The sequence below is a fragment of the Nicotiana sylvestris genome, chromosome 1 (assembly GCF_000393655.2).
Source record: "Nicotiana sylvestris chromosome 1, ASM39365v2, whole genome shotgun sequence".
In the NCBI taxonomy this organism is placed as follows: domain Eukaryota; kingdom Viridiplantae; phylum Streptophyta; class Magnoliopsida; order Solanales; family Solanaceae; genus Nicotiana; species Nicotiana sylvestris.
Genome location: NC_091057.1, coordinates 99,071,857 through 99,089,600, shown reverse-complemented (window position 1 = coordinate 99,089,600; position 17,744 = coordinate 99,071,857). Strand labels below are relative to the sequence as shown.

General features: G+C 41.7%; 1 long non-coding RNA gene across 1 annotated transcript; it reads left to right on the top strand.

Annotated features, from left to right (window-relative positions):
- Positions 1–13,778: 13,778 nt before the first annotated feature.
- On the top strand, positions 13,779–16,907 carry LOC138880130 (uncharacterized). Its single transcript, XR_011402734.1, has 2 exons — positions 13,779–14,113; positions 16,665–16,907. It is a non-coding gene; the product is annotated as an uncharacterized lncRNA (long non-coding RNA).
- Positions 16,908–17,744: the final 837 nt, after the last annotated feature.

Here is a 17,744-nt window from a genome sequence, read left to right as displayed (position 1 = left end):
GATAGATGAATTGATTGCGTCAGTTGACATTTTCGAAGGCTATTGCAAATGTGCTAATAGATCTCTTTATAAGACACCTAGATGATGCACTCTAAAATAGTCCAACCAGATATGAGTGCTACAAAAACATGCACTATAAGCCTTGAAGGGATAAATATTACCTTAGTGTTGCTCGTGTCCCTAGTAAAGCGAGAACATTAAGCAACTTGAAGAGCCACTGGATGGAGCAAAGGAAAGCTAAAAGTGAAAAAATGTCGTATTGAAGTTTTCACAAGAAAAGGGATATGCAGAAATATTAGAAGAATAAGAATAATGAGAAGAGGGATAAGAAAGCATTATGAATAAGGTGTGATACATGGATGAAAACGGTAGAGTGTTATAGAACCTATAGTCAAATGAAGGAAGAGACGAAAGGTGATGGGCCTTAAGACAACGAAAGAGTATAGGCCATAAGGCTATATCCTCATTTCGAGAAATAAATTCGTGACTCCAATGTGACTACCATAGGGAAGAGTTAATCCCTAGAGTAACAGAAATCAGTATGGACTGGTAAACAAGATAAACTAAATATGAATTAGGGATTGAATGATTGGAAAGTACTCGGCATCATGGGAATTTAAGATTTTGTTCCGGCGGTAATAGAATGGACCATAGAAAGATTCACGATGAATTCAGAGAATAGTCATTCTGGGAGACGCTTCCCTAGAGTAAGCAATGTGAGCAAAGTTAAGCTTAAGAGACTGTATGTTCTAGTTACGCTAAGTGTCACCCTCACGAGTAACGGAATTTTTCATCCTTGGTACAGAAGAATTGTTGCAAGGCGAGTAAGGATCATTGATGTTGAGACACGATGCCAAAGATGAAGAGGTAAAACATCTATAGGTAGATCCTCGTGGCTTTAGCTTTTAGTACACCCCTAAAGGGGGAATATGGAGTAATATGGCATTAAGTCAGAAATAAGTGATTCTAGTGACTATGAAATAGTAAAGGAAGAATGTGATAAATGAAAGAGGAATGAGATGGCACTTATCCAAATCTTACAGATACACTCGATTCAAGAATATTGTGCAAGCACGACGTCAAGGAGAGGAAGTAAAGGTTCCTGCCCGAGCTGTTATTAATAAATAAGGAGCCAGTACGAGACGTAAGTTAAAACAAAGTAAATAACCCAATAAAGATTACGAGGAATATTGATATGAGAATGGGCCAATGAGTAGTTAGTAATTGGTCAGGAAGATCTCAGTTATGGCTAAACAGGAGGTTACAGACGAGTCATCAGATCGTGTAAGATAAACATAGTAGAACCCAATATGGAGAATTCAGCCTCGGAGAATATCATTATAATACTTGAGATATATTCAAACAAGAGTCGGGGTAGTTAAAGGTACCGTATGAGTGTTACGGGAATAAAAGAAAGTGCCACTGGGAAGGTAGTCAAAATATCAGTTCAGAAGCAACCATATAAGCACAAAGGCATGGAAGTAAGCAACTGCAGATGATTATAGGCAAGTAAGGACATCAGAAAAGGTCTGTAATAAGCTCACAGCTTTACGAGAGTCAAGGGTTCTCCCTAAGTACTACAACAAAAGAATAGCTGAGAAGATAAGAAAGAAGGCTTCAACCTAAGCACAATGACCTAAAGAGGAAATGGCCATGTAAAAACAATCTCGCAACAACATTGTAAGTACTCCGAAGGAAAGTGGTACCTACCGTGACTAATGAACGGGAAGTAAAATTAAAAGTAGTATTTGAAATCACATGATTTGCATGAAACCTCCAGCATGCGTAAGAGCTAAGGTAAGCTAAGTATGCACCCAATAAGGGGGAAGAAAGATCAGGAAAGGTAATGGCTTACGTTTAATAAAAACTGAGAAGGAATGAGAGAATCATTCGATGAATGATCCAGAGTTGGTTACGTTATGAATGCACTTAAGAGTTCACAGTATTATCCATGCAGCATATATGTTGACAACCATATAGCTGTAGAAGATTCCGGTATAAGTTAAAAGAAAGAATTGAGCCCAGGTCATAGATAAATGAATTAATTGTTAGAAGATTGTATCATATATATTCCATAGCGTCCATGGACAAAACTAAAGAGTTACATCAATGAAGTAAATCGGGAATGATAGCGGCATCGTCGGCGGCATGTATTCCAACCTATGGTTTCTAAGTACTCAGAGATCTAGTTAAGAGAATAGAGAAGAGTTGGGGTTCCAGAATAACATAAGGAAATTATTTATCGTGAAAATGGTAACAACAATTAAATTTGTAAATAGGATTCTAAAAATACGTGATTTATTCCCAAGGTAGTTGTTAGAGCAGTTGATGCTAAGAACATGAAGATTAACAATGAAATGCGAGCTAAAACAAGGCAGTAATCAAACCGAAGGGGCCTGTTGCCCGGATGCAAAGCCGGTCGATAAGGACCTCGTGATCGGGACTCGAATCGAGCTCGAGCTATTGGGGGCAACTGGGAATAGGATAACAATTAAGGATACGATCAAGCAAGGTTGTTTACGGTCAAAGTTGCGCAATATAGCATGAAATAAGTAAGAAGACAATAGATGTTAAAACAGCCTCGAGCCAGTGAGAATGAACAAAATAGGAGAAAGAGAGAGAGAGAGATATTATTGCTTTAGTGGAGAAATGGAGCAACATCAACCCTTTACAAAGTGGTATGGGTTCCCCTTATATAGGCGAGGGAACACTGTATGGTACAAATATGTGGAGATTAAACACAAAGTACGGAGATGGGATGGTTTGACATGATGCCTCAGCATAGGCTCTGGATAGGTCAGGCCTGTCAGACGTAGCCATGTGCCTTGGGGGCTTCCCCTCTTCGTCCTGGCTTTGGTCTTCATTTCCTCTGAGTCGTGCTCCAACGAGTCCCGAGGTCAGGAACTTGGTCGCGGCCTCCCGCCCTCGGGGTCCCGAGGCATGCTTCCGAAATGTCCCGATAGCAAGAAATCAAGTCTTCTAATTTCGCCACATACAGATAGTCTCCATATTTCCCATAATAAAGAGATGGGAAATGATTCTGACACTTGACTCCTTGAGCTTCTTTCGACGACGACGTACCGATGATGCGACTCCTAGCTTGAGCTTCGCAGTGATTGGACATCTACATGCTCATGCTTTTCAACTTCATTCATTGCACTCCTGATTCTCATCTTTTAAGGTGAAGGTACCGCCATCGGCTCCATTTTCCATGGATAAATTAACTGCGTTCGTCGGTCAGCCTTCCAAAGACTAGATAACCGTGTCGTAATCTATTATAAATGGGATTGCCTTGGATTTGCCTTTTCTATCCTAGTGCTTCCGTTGGCTCGCTTGCCTTTCCCTTCTTATCATCTTCTTTCACCCCTGAACATCATGCTAGGGGCTTTGACCTTAAGGCTGTTTGGAGGAGTTTCCTTAGACTGTGTTGTGGCCTTCTACCGGGGCTTCCCTTCATCAAACATAAATGTGTTGTTCCGCTGTTGTTGTGGTCGTCGGTATGCTGGCTCTTGCTGCTGCTGCTGGGCCGAGGTGATGATGGACGGGGAGTCAGTTTCTACCTTATGTAGATAGTTATTCGGATTGTGCACCGCTGCTCACTCTCCTACCCGGGCCTGGTGTAGCACTTTATACCTAGGGCTTTTTCTTTCCCATGGGATAAAGTGGCACTACCAGCCGCTGAGGCTGGGGCCCTCCAAATCTTCAACATTTGGCTTCGACGGGCCATGTTTCATTTCTCTGTCTCCTCTACGTCCCCTCCTTTTCCTCTTCTTCATCTTCTCCGGTGGGTATCCCTCGGGGGATTGAGCTAGGAACCTATGGGAGGTGGAGATCGAAGGAGTCACCCTCGAGGATACGTGTTTGAGGGTGCGGCACCCGAGGATGCTGATATCGGAGATGGACTCTCGAGGGTGGATCGGGCACCGGGTTTCATCGCATGTACATCCTTCCGTTCCTTCGCTTTGGGCGTAGACTCCTATAGACCCCTCGAAGGCTGCTTGTACACAAACGTTTATGAATAAGAATATACCCCATTGATTTTTGCTTTCGAACTTTGCTTTGTTTCTGTATGCTCTCATTCCCTTCGGGGCCCTTTGAATGCTTTCTGTTGTTTGCTGGCTACTGATATCAGGCTTGGGTGCGGGCGTCCATCCCTATCTTCTGCTGATCGGCATAGCTCTCATTTGAACCCATCGTCGTACTTTGGACCAATCTTGGATTGATCTGATAGGTCCAAGCTATCAAGGCCTTCCGAGTTGTATGGATATCATGCGTCAAATTCTGGGGCCTTCGGGAATGTTACCCTTGATGAAGGTCATCTTCGGGTACCCAGGGGCTCCTATTGATCTTGATGTAGATAGCCCCTTTAGAATGTATAGGATAGACTTCTACTGAGGAGTTTGCTTGTATTCGGGCGCTTCCTCGGACCTTCGTGGAGCTTTCGTAATCGGAGCTTTCTGTGTTTATTCCTCTATTCAGAAAGAGGGGATCACGAGACCAGGTACTTGCCTTGCGTCAAGTGTTGGCATTTAAAGCTTCCCGAAGTCCGACTTCTTTGGGCCGGGCGTTCTTGACGTAGAGTGCTATCTCGAGCTCGGAGATAATACGAACGGCCCCTCGAGTCTTGACTCCTCATTGAAGGATGCTTCCTGGATCGGGTATTGACCCATCGATCTGTATCGAGGTTGTTGGCTTCCCGGGGCCTGAATCGTTGTTGCTTCTCGAATATATGTGGGGCGGCTTCGGCTTTTTTGCAAGACTTCACTATTTTTAGATAGTCGCCTTTCTGCTTTGGCACAGGGTACTTCATCTCTTTAGGCACAAAAAGTGTTAGTGCGCACGCTTGCTTTGACCTATTAGTTTCACCATAGTCATGGAAACCACTTTAGGGCCGATCCGGTAGGGGACGAGGGGTGCTGCTCCTGGTGCTCAGGAACCGAGGGAGTTCGCTCTGGAGATGGCGTCCTTGATAAAAGAGGAACACCTGGAGATGGAAAGGAGATACTGTGGGTGGAGTGAGGGGATAACACTACAGGTGCTTTCCCCAGATGAGGGCATTGTGGACTCCACCGATAGATTTTTGAGTGTATACCTATACTTTTTCGTATTTGGCCCCCCTAATAGGGTTGTGCTTGATTTTTGCTTGAAGTATCGGGTTACCCTGGCACAGGTTCATCCATTGTTTTGGCGAATGGCGTTGATGATGAGGTTCTTCACGGAGAAGGTCGGGTTTAAATTCACGTTTAATCACCTTGTCAGGCTATATTGGCCCTTTCATCATTGAGGCCTACTAACTCTGAGATATCGCTCGTCCACGCCCTTTGTTATTGATGACAAGGAAAGCGGGGATCGAGAGTGGGCCAGTTGGTTTATCCGGGTCCGAACGACTGACATTATCCCTGTGGAGTTTTTGCCATTTTCTGAAAGGTGGAATTATGCACGTGAGTGAGGCGTTTGGCGCTTTTTCAGATTTCGCCTATAGTGAAAATCAGCTGAGTAATAATGTTGTCTCCCTTGTTGCAGCAACTTTGTGGATGCCGGGTGAAGTCCAAGATCTGCTCGGCTGGGTCGGAAGCTGGTGACCCATTCGTCCTATGATGAGCGTAGGTAGCGAGCTTTACTTCATACCAGATGGGGAGCGCAGTACCAAGGTATGTGCGTATGCTGCTTTTGCCTTGTCTTCGTATACCTGAGGTAATATTTTCCCCTTCCATTTGTATTGGATTCGCCGTTTGCAGATATCGGGCGATTCCTTGGGATGGGGCACCCGCGGTGTGATGGATCCTTTAGTAGTGCTGGTCGGACTCACATTTTTTAGGAAGGGGCGTCGCCCGGGTCCGCTGCTCCCGGAGTGCCTGATTCTCGGCCGGCGGTTCCTTTGAGCGAATATGTCGTGCCCGAGGTTGGTTCTTCTGGGGCCGCAAGGGCAAGATCAATAGGAGTATGTTCCAACTTCGAGGAAGTCCATCGGCTTCACTTTGTGGTGAGTTCATGTACAGTTTCCATGTGCCCCGTGCCCTCCTCCCTCTATTGAACCTTCCTTGTGCATGCCTGTGATAGGCTTAGGTCTGATCTGCTCCATCAAGGGGCCCAGCTTCAGAAAATTCTGGATGAGGGCGAATCCCTTAGGCTCCTTAGCGAGGAGAAGGAAGTTGAGTTGCAACATTAGCGATATGAGGTGCACCGGAGCTCAAACTATGAGAGCTATTTGATGGAGCAGGTAAATTTTTGTAGTATGTGTTTCTCTCCTTTCTAACCTTAAGGCTAACCCCTTTTGTCGTATCAGTTGCAGAGAAAGGCGGGGGCCTTGGAGTACTTAAAAGGCGACATTAACCGTGTCAGAGTTTGTGGGGAGTTAAAAGCTCAAGTGCAGGCTCGAACTTTGGAGGAGATGAGTGCCTCGGCTATGGATCCTGCCTTCGAGGTCCAACTCCGTTTGACTCATGACAATGCCAAAGTTCAAGCGAATATGATTGGAAAACTCGAATCTGATCTCTCGAAGGTTAGAGTCGAGATAATTAATATCTGGGTAGAAGCGACACTAAGCCAAACCAAGGCTGATAATGAGATGGCAATTCGTATGAAGGATGTTGCCGATGCCCAAACCGAGCTGAAGCGATCCCTCAACCGGGGGAATAGAATCGAGGAATAAGATCCCGAAGAGAGGAACTTGAGGAGGTCAGTGCAAGGGGCTTCATCCTCACGGAGGAATTGGCTCGAGCAAGGGCGGACGAGCGTGACGCTCGGTTATTTCTTGTTGATGTTGCGGAGGGTGAATTTGACAAATTGTATCCCTTTAGCGCAGAGTATAGACTTTGCCATTTTGTCGCTTTAGATTTCTCCATTTTGCCTCTTTGCCTCTGATATACGTAAGGTATGCCTTTTTTTCTATTGTTGCTTTCGATCGGGCAGGCTAGTTTTGGTGTTTGGCGAGGTCCTCACAGGTCCAAAACGAATCGGACAGACTCGAGGGCTCTTAAGTGCGATCCTTGGTGCAAGCAGGTGCTAGGGCCTCTATGCTTGGACCGGCTGTTTAGGCTTAGTCTCCGAGTCGGGCTCTGGCTCGAGCCTTCTTGTCCTCGAATTTTGTGTGCTCGTGCGGGTAGGTAGTAATCATTTTTATCTCTTACCCTTGGGAATTTTCCGTTCCAATTGTTTTGGGTCCAGTCTTCGAGTTGCATTGTGACTCGAGCTTCAATTGACCCTCAAGCTCTTTTCGGCCTGCATGGGCGGATGATGATGGCCCTTTATGCTCTAGGTCGAAGTGACCCTACGGGCACGTGGCCCAGCAATTTACTCGGCTGGCAATAATGGCACTTATGCCATGCCCTTAGGCGTATTGCAGTTTTTGGGTCCAGTCTCCGAGTCGCATTGCAATTCGAGCTGTAATCGACCCTTAAACTTCCTCGATTTCCTGGCCGGCGATAGTGGCACTCATGCCATTAGGCATATTGCAGTTTTAGGGTCCAGTCTCCGAGTCGCGTTGCGATTCGAGCTGTAATCGACCCTTAAATTTCCTTGATTTCCTGGCCGGCGATAGTGGCACTTGTGCCATTTGGTTGTTGAGACCTTTCAGTATATGGCCTGGAGGCTTGCATAGTTAACTATTTTGGATCCGATCTCCAAATCAGGTTACGATTCGAGCTCGTTTTAAACCTCAAGTTGTCAAAAAATTTTAGCTGGCGACAATGGCTCTTATGTTGTTTGGTTGTAGAGACCTTTCAATATGAGGCCCGTAGGCTTGCTTAGCTGGCGACAATGGCTCTTACGCTATTTTTGCCCGTGGGTTTTTTTGTAGGCTTTGTTTCCGCTTGTTAAGGTCTTTTTAGAGTATTTTTGCCTGACCCGTCGTCAGTTCCAGAGGAACCTCGATTTCAAGTCGTTGTCGCTGATATTTCGAGCACCTCGCAAGGTTCATAGCTCGTAGGTCGAGTAGATCGAGGCTCTTGCGGTTTGGAGTCGACGTGGTCAGAGCTCGTTTTTTCTTGTTAAGGGAAGCTTGTTTTAATTGGTTCTTTTCAAAGTATATTCGAAGTAGTGGCCTACGATTTTTAGCGACAATCGGGCATCCTCGAGTCGCATTATTTTGGATGTATCAGCCGTTTTGACCGTAGTCATGTGTGTTTGGCTGTAGCAATTTTTGATCCCAAGCGATAGTTTAGGTGTCTACACCGAGGGTATGCCCTTTAGGGATTCTTACAAATGCGATATATAGCCTAAACTTTGGGGTTTTCATGCCTGTTGAGGTCTTACAGTTTGTCATGCCTATATAGGTCTTACAGTTTGTCATGCCTATTGAGGTCTTACAGTTTGTATGATCTAGAATAGATCTGGTTATGCCGAGTCTGCCCGCTAGGGGTCTTACAGTTTTGGATTTTCTAGTGCTCGGTGATTGGCGACAGTCTCCGAGTCATCGAGTTTGTTTAAGCTTGAAGACCGCTTCTCGTGAACTCGGAGTTGCATTGTGAGGGCTTTGTGAGCCCGGGGTTCCGACACTGGGGTCATGTGGGTGTTGAACTACCTAAGTCTCTGAGTATATCGGGACGTATTTAGCGGAGAGGCCTTTGCTGCAAATATGCCAAAATAGCCTTTTTCGGAGTATGAAATACCGAAAAGATATTCTTTATTGTTTGGCGTAAATATAGGCTATAAATACATGTCGTTTGGTTGCTGTGACCTTGGCCCGCGTGGGTGTGGCTCCTCTAATCATCTGATTCGTTTACATGATTCCATTATAAAACTTAGTCTGCCATTTATTGGCCCTTCCGAGGGGGCGGTGTCCTTAAGAGAAGGCCATTGCACGTCGTCTGACTGTAGAAAAAAGGCCCACTATTTCGTCGAATCCTCTTTTGGGGGGTATGCTGCTCTGCTAATAATCTTGCTAGCGGGACCCTCTTTAGGTTAGAAGTCCGGTCGAGGGAAGAGATCATGACAGGCCCTGCAGAGGCCTCGGATCTCCGAGTGGAGTTAGAACTTATGAATGCCTCAGCTGACTTCCTACACATAGGTTAGTAAAAGAAAAGAAACAACAAGGGAGCGGAGTAGTTCTTCCCTATTGCGGGATGTGTAGGCGACGTTTCAAGGTCTGGTATGTTTTGGCCGTTTTGAGGTGCGAGCCCTTAATACAGCCTTCTGTTGTGTTCAACCATGCTTGGCCGAAGATATGGTTCTGCTCACCCTTTGATCCCTTCGAGGGTAGAGGCATTGATGCCGGTGATGGGTCACATGGTGAGGGATTTCCTCTCGTCGCATGTAGCTCCTTGTCGAATACTTTAGTCCCACCTCTGTCGTGGAGTTTCATCCATTTGGCGGAGTGTGGTCGAAGTCACCTCCGGGCGATGCGCCCGTTGTCAATTGAATGAAACGTCTGTATTTTGTAGGCTCGCCGTTCTAGCCCGAGCTTAGACGGGCTATATGGAGGGAGCGGCCTTCCTGATTGTTGTGGCGATCGTCGTCTAGAATCCATCAAGGATTCGAGGTGTGGGAGTGATTTGGTTCATTAGTCTGAACCGCCCCATTGGCTTTGGCCTGACATCTCATTATAATTTATCGAACCATCTGCACTCATGAACACATGTTTTATTTGAAATAGGTCAAATAAGGGAGGGGGTTACCAATCGCATTAATACGAGGCCGAGGCGAAGTCTTGGTGTCCATTTCCTTGGATGCAAGGGTGTCCTTTGGGTATATTCCCAGGACCCGTCTTTCCCCGGCGATGAGCCCTTTCACTCTGCATTTTATAGATCTTTGAAGGGTGTCGCTGCCCCTTTACTGTCGTGGCAATACGCCGTGGCTTGTCAGCTTCATTTTTCCCAATCTCCTTCCTCTCTTGGAGCTGGATCCGAGCCTGACCGTTCGATGATACTTGGTGGCGATCTCTATTGAATAGCACAGTTGTCGTTCTTTTGAGCCGGTGACCGCGTGCGCCTTGCGGTTCCTGCGCTAGGCCATAGTTCCCTTGAAGGGGTCTTGGTCGAATAGGTTTGAGCTGCCTGGAATTCTCGATTTCGCTTATGGTGATCATGATGTTTGGTATAGCAATGCTGAAATCGTACTCGGCTGGGCGAGGTTTCATTGCTAGTTGTGCCTTGTTGAATCTGGTTCCATTGGAGGTTCCTAGAGGGTGTTGTCCTCGGGCTATTTCCCTATTGTTGCAAGGTAGGTAGCATCTCGAGTCGTTCCTTCCGTTCGCAGCACATGGATAATACCTCCATCCGTTTGGCATCAACTTCTTTGTCGGGAGTCTGCTTGGATATACCGAACCCGAGGAGGTTCCTGAACGGTTGTCAAAATTGTTAAAAGTGAAGTTCCAGATTATTTGTGGTTTATTGCTAGATGATTGTGTATGGATATAAATCTTATACAATTTTGCGAACTGCAGTAAGCGTAGTCTTTGTTATAAACTTAGGATAAGCATCACTATTTCAATAGCTTAATGTGGTTGATTATTTAGGCCATTATTCAAGTCTTGATCCTTGTTTTAATTCATTTTAGTTTACTAATAATGAGGACTTGTCCCATTTAATAGCTAAAAATGCAAATATGGCCTTGAGTGTTGTCGATGTTGCTTACTTGATAGAATTTGTAGTTGTTCATGGTTCAAATGTTTATATATTTCAATAAAAGCTTGTAAGTGACTAATTAAATCATCACGATTATGGGTACGATTTCCGTGGTATAGTCGTGATACCTAATCCCCAAAATCGGGTGTGCATTTCATGTAACCCGATCATAACAATTTTGAAAATTAATAAAATAAACATGTCGTGAATCGCGGGTGCATTTTATGTAGCGTGGTCCGCGGTGTGTTCCAAAACAAACAAGTGTACGACAATCGTAACTTGTTCAAGAAATAATTTCATAAATCCTAAAAAGCGGTTAACAATTAAAAGCGGTTAAAACAATTAAAAGCTGTTATAAAGTTAAAAATGCTCAATAGGTTTAAAACGTGTAGTAATAAGTTAATAGGCCAATTATTAATAGTTCAAGCGACTGTGCTAGAATCACGGAACCCGGAAATGTCTAACACCTTCTCCCGGGTTAACAGAATTCGTTATCTAGAATTTCTGGTTTCGCAGACTTTTAAATAAAGGTAATTTTCCTCGACTTGGGATTTTAAAATAAACCGGTGACTTGGGACACCAAATAAATTATCCCAAGTGGCAACTCTGATAAATTAAATAATCTCATTTCGAATAATGTCACTTTAATTGGAAAAACTCTCTTATGCCCACCCTCGGGTGGTAAAAAAGGAGGTGTGACACGCGGTATTCTATTCATCTGGGTGCCACAAAGATGTATCAAGATCTGAGACAGCATTATTGGTGGAGGAGAATGAAGAAGGACATTGTGGGATTTGTAGCCCGGTGTCTCAATTATCAGCAGGTGAAATATGAGCATCAGAGACATGGTGGCTTACTTCAGCAGATGGATATTACAGAGTGGAAGTGGGAGTGCATCACCATGGACTTTGTAGTTGGGCTCCCACGAACGTTGACGAAGTTCGATGCTATTTGGGTGATTGTGGATCGGCTGACCAAGTCCGCGCACTTCCTTCATGTGTGTACTACCTATTCTTCAGAGCGGTTGGCAAAGATCTATATCTGGGAGATTGTTCAAATTTGCATGGTGTCCCAGTTTCTATCATTTTAGATAGGGGCACTCAGTTTACTTCACAGTTTTGGAGGTCTGTGCAGCGAGAGTTGGGTACTCAGGTTGAGTTGAGCACAGCTTTTTACCCTCAAACGGACGGGCAGTACGAGCACACTATTCAGATATTGGAGGACATGTTGCGCGCTTGTGTCATTGATTTTGGAGGGTCATGGGATTAGTTTCTACCTCTCGCAAAGTTTGCTATAACAACAGCTACCAGTCGAGTATTCAGATGGCTCCATATGAGGCTTTGTAAGGAAGGCGGTGTAGATCTCCAGTTGGTTGGTTTGAGCTGGGTGAGGATAGGCTATTGGGTACAGACTTGGTGCAGGATGTTTTAGACAAGGTAAAGGTGATTCAAGAGATGCTTCGTACAGCGTAGTCGTGACAAAAGAGTTATACTGACATGAAGGTGCGGGATGTGTCCTACATGGTTGGTGAGAAGGTCTTGTTGAAGGTTTCACCCATGAAGGGTGTTATGAGCTTTGGGAAGAAGAGTAAATTGAGTCCTCGGTTCATTGGACCTTTTGAGGTGCTTCGAAGGATTGGGAAGGTGGCTTATGAGCTTGCTTTTCCACCCAGCTTGTCGAGCGTGCATCCGGTATTTCATGTTTCTATGCTCCGAAAGTATATTGGCGATCCGTCTCATGTTTTGGATTTCAGCACGGTTCAATTAGATGATGATTTGATTTATGATGTGGAGCCAGTAGCTATTTTGGGCGTCAGGTTCAAAAATTGAGGTTGAAGGATATAACTTCAGTGAAAGTGCAGTGGATAGGTCGGCCCGTGGAGGAGGCTACCTGGGAGACCGAGCAGGAGATGTGGAGTAGATATTCTCACCTATTTGAGGCTTCAGGTGTGTTTTTTGACCCATTCGAGGACGAACGTTTGTTTAAGAGGGGGAAGATTGAACGACCCGACTGGTCGTTTCATGTGTTACCGCTCCGATTTTTCCATTTCTGCTTCTTATTGTCTTATTCAGTGGTATTATGTGTTATCGGGTTGGTTGTCTCGGGTTTGGAAATGTTTTGGTAAGGTTTGAGACACTTAGTCTCTTTTGAGTAAGCTCAAGTTGGAAAAGTCAACCAGATGTTGACTTGTGTGAAAAAAGGGCTCGAATGTGAATTCTGAAGGTTCGGATATCTTCAGGAGATATTTGGGACTTACGAGTGTGATCGAAATGTGTTTTGGAGGTACGGAGTAGATTTAGGCTTGAATTGGCGAAATTGGAATTTTGGCGTTTTCCGGTTGATAGATGAGATTTTTATATAGGGGTCGGAATGAAATTCTGGGAGTTGCAGTAGGTCCGTTGTGTCATTTGGGATGTGTGTGCAAAATTTCAGGTCATTCGGACGTGGTTTGATAGACTTTTTGATCAAAAGCGGAATTTGAAAGTTTTTAGAATTTTTAGGCTTGAATCTGATGTGATTTGGTTGTTTCGATATTGTTTGAGGTGTTTTAAAGATTGGTATAAGTTTGGATGGTGGTATATGACTTGTTCGTGCTTTGGGTTGAGTTCTCGGGAGCCTCGGGGTGATTTTGGATGGTTGGTGGAAAGTTTGGAGTTGAGTTTTGGCAGCTGAAGCATTTTTGTTGCTGTCATAACCGCATCTGCGGTGGGAGGTCGCAGGTGCGATGCCCGCTGTGAGCACGTGATTTTTGCCTTACATAAAAATAACTCCTAAAAAATAGACCAAAAATAATTTTCATTAATTTTAGGAATTTTTCTCTATTTACTTGCATTTCATGCATTTTTAACATTTTTAAATCATAGAAAAATCCTAAAAAATTGATTTTTACATATTTATCTTTTAGTCTTTAAAAATTAGAATTTTTTCTTTAGTTTTAAGTTAATTAGTTGTTTTAATATTAAAAATAAATAAAAAATTTAATTTATACAAAAATAGCCTAATTTATGTTTTTAATTAGTTAAAGAAAAGAAAAGGAAAAATAAAAGAAAAAAAATGGGGAAAAGAAATTGACTTAGTCTTGGTGTATTAGGCCACCCCAAAGAACAAATACATGGCCCAATTACCTTATACCTACCCAGCCTAGACCATTGACCCATTAACTCATTCCTTCTTTATACCCTAAATACACATTATCTGAGGAGGGGCTAGACAAAAAATCGAAAAAAGACCCTTACACTAAAAAACGACGCTCTCATCTTCTCAAAAGAGAAAAAAAACAAAAAATTCTAGGAGCTATCACCCCCAATTCTCTGAAAATAACAGACCCCTCCTCCTTCCTCTTCTTATCTCACTAGCACACACACACGTAGATAGCGAAAAGGGGAGATCCAAATCTGAAAAAAAAAACTAAAAAAAAAAACGAAAAGAAGAAGGAAGACAATAAGATCTTGAATCCATTTTGTACTCAAATATAGTTCAAAATTGAAGTTGAACTTTCTGGGTTTGAGTTGAATTTGAAAGCTGTTGTTCCTGTTGTAGAGAATCGAGAGGTAAGCAACTTCTTTTTTCCACTCTCGCTGAATCATCGACCTTCAAATATATAGCATAAAGATTTTTCTTTTTCTGCGCACTGATTAATCACGCCAATTCTATTTTTTATTTGATGAGTAATTTTTAAATGAATCGAGTTGCGTTGCATTGTGTAGCATTCGTAGAGGCACAGAATTTTTCGCACAATGAATAAATTAATCGTTTTGAGCAAAGTGTTGGTGTTTAAAATTCCGAAGAATGTTTGTTGCTCATTTATCCTCGTTGATTGAATTTTTCTTTTGTGAAAGTGTATGCACAATAGCATTGATCGTCAATTTTGATAAGAATACTGTTGCGGTTTGCTTGGTTATTTTAAGTTTAAATTATTATTTTTTAGTTTGAAATTAGGTACTGTAAATGAAATTTTCGCATTTTTTTTTTGTCTTATGCAAATCTCACTCATAATTTTGGACTAAATTGGAGGCTAGCAGTCTTTGTTGTGCAAAGATGCTTCATGACACAATAAAAATGGTACAACCATCAGTTTTGAGAAATGGTGATTTGGTTATATGAAAACAATTGTTTAAGAATCGGTGTTCGTGTTTATAAAATGTTTGGAGTAGCAGTTAAAGCTTCATGTATATGTGGTGTTTAATTTTCAATATCTATTAGTTAATTTTTTATTTCAATTGTTATGTACATATGGTGTCTGATTTCCTTCCAACAATCTCAACTTAGAAAGAAATAATCTATGAATGTCCGTAGTTTGCTTTAGTTGAGTTAAAATCCTTTGAACTAATTTAAGGGGTGCCATGCCAAATAAAACCTCAAAACCCAGGGCCCTCACTTAACATTTTTATCCTTAGACATCGAGGCGCGCCATTTAGTTGAATTTTTCATGGCCATCGCAAAGTTAAAAGTGCGTAGTTGCTTTAGGCGCGCTATTTAAAACTACCTTCCTAAAATCGGGTGTGCATTTCATGTGACCCAAATCCAAATACGAACAACGTTAAATAAAATATGTCGCAGATCGCGGGTGCATTTCATGTGGCGTGACACGTTTTAGATGACGTTGAAAACTTCCTTTAAAATAATTAAAGCGGTTTAAAGTTAAAATGCACATAAGCTTAAAAGTGTTTTAAAATCAAATAATAGGCCAATTTTAACAGTTGAGCGACCATGCTAAAACCACAAAATCCGAGAATGTCTAACACCTTCTCCCGGGTTAATAGAATTCCTTACCCGGATTTTTGGTTCGCGGACTGTAATACAGAGGCAATTTTTTCCTCGATTCGGGATTTGAACCGGTGACTTGGGACACCATAAATTATCCCAAGTGGCGACTCTGAATTTTTAATAAATAAATAATCTCGTTTCGATTGTCACTTAAATTGGAAAAACTCCCTTATATACTCCCTTCCGGGGGTGTAGGTAAAAAGGAGGTGTGACAGCTCTGTCGACTCTACTGGGGATCAAACCCAGAATCTCTGGTTCTGGGTTCAAGAATTCGAGCTTGGAATAATTATTATATTTGGCTTTATTTATTATCTGGTTTTATTACATGTTTGGGTCTAATGTGCTAAATATTTCTTTTTACCGCTTTGATATTATTTGGACTGTATATAAATTGTTACTAAACCCTCCTCTCTCTGAGTCTTCTAAATCATCCAGGAAGTGTGCACTTCGTGTGACTTCTTTTCTGTTAGAGTTATATCCCAATTTTAGAATGAGGTTCGGACAAGTTGCAAAGTCGGTAAGCTTTTGTATTCCCGGTATGCTACCCCCCTCGGCTCGAGCTGTTCGCTTGGGTAAGCCAGGTCTAGAACAAATAAACTCAGGTTTTTAAACCTAGAATAACATAGTCTCATGCCGGATCCCTAGTAAGAACACTTGTTTACATCACGTGCATCTGACTTTGGGGACTCAACACAGGGGTTGGGTCCGTTTAGGACAGGTGTACCCAAAATAACAGACTATCTTGATGCATTTTATGTGCTACATGTTGCATTTCTTCAAGGGTAAAAGGGTCATTTGGCGGATCAATGATAGTTGAGGACAAATGGAAAAATTAAAAAATGAGAAAGAAAAGAGGTTGAAGTATAAAAATAAAGTAAGTGGGGCCCAGTTGTAATTTTCTTGCACACCTTTTAAAAAAAAAGAGTTTGCATTTTCTCCGTCATATTTTTTAAAAAGAAATGGAAAAAAAAAGAAAATCCAAAAAGATTTTTAGATGTTTCATCATTTTTTTTTCAAAACAAAAGACAAAAAAATATTTTTTTTCTTCTCTGAATTTAGTTGTTATTTTTATTTCTCGCCCGTATCCAATTTGTCCGAACTACGCATACCTGGTTCTTGTCTTTCAGGGCGTGATACGTAGGCAACCCACATAGGGTCCGGTCTTCCTAGTAAATCTTAGGGTCTTGGCTTTGCGTGATCTTAGCCAAATTTTGCACTTCTAGCCACTTTTTGGCTAAATAAGTCATTTTGCAAAAATAGCCTCAATCATGTCTTGCATGTGTCCAGTAGCGAGTGTTATTGTCTCACATAGTGATTTAAAGTTTTCTCATACAGGTGTGGATCTACTTACCGGAGTTTGAGCATGACAGACATCCCAAGACCATCCAGTCAGGATCATTCAGGAGTTGCTTAAGGGAATTTTTCTTTTTGTGCTTTGAGTCTGTTTTTCTTTTTATGTTTTCTTTTACCTTCTAGTTTTGTACAGTAATGTCGAGTTTTTTGTTATTGTAATTACTATTTTCGTATTGAAAAAGTGTGTTATAAATCAAAGAACCAAGAAGAAATTTTGTGTTTTCACATTTCCGTTATAAGTTTCTTTAGAATACTAATTCTAGAAAAAATAATTCCCTTTGAGGTGATTTTTCCTTTAGGAAATTAATATCAAAATAAAAAATGTTTTTATATTTCTTTTAGTATATTAAGACTAAAAATTCAAAAAAAAAAGAATTTCCTTTTAGTACCTTTTTAAAAGTTTTCTTTATGGTATTAATCTCAAAAATCCAAAAAGATTTTTCTTTTGAGGTTCTTCTTTGGGAAATTAATGAAAAATGAAAAAAAAATATTCTTTTATTTTTCCAAGAACTTTAGGACATTGTGCATAGAAGAAAAAATACATACATCATCTTTATCTTTAAAGTTTCTTTCTTAGGTAATCAAAAACCGAAATCCAAAAAAATATTTTTTTATTTTATTCATTTCTCGTTTCGAAGTCTTTCTTCAGGGATATCAAATGTAAATTCAAAATATTTTTCTTCGGTTTATTCTTTAGATTTCCTTCCGAAAAAAAAAAGTCAAAAATATTTTTCTCTTCTAGGATTCTTCCTTAATAGAGTATTTGTTTCAAAAGAAAAAAAATCTATTAAGCTTGAGTTTAGAATAAGTTATAGAACATTAGGTCTAGAAAACTCACATTAAAAAAAAAAGATTTACTTATTTTATTCCTCTTTTCTCATCAGAGTAGTCATTAAGGTAACAAAAAGGAAAAAGAAAGTGAGCACGTTAGTTTGTTTACTTTATTCTCGATCTTCCCGAACTACACAAAGATCTGATTCATGCGGGGTCATGATACGTAGGCAACCTACATAGGGTTCGATCGAATCATTTTTTTAATTTTATTTTATTAAAATAAAAAGA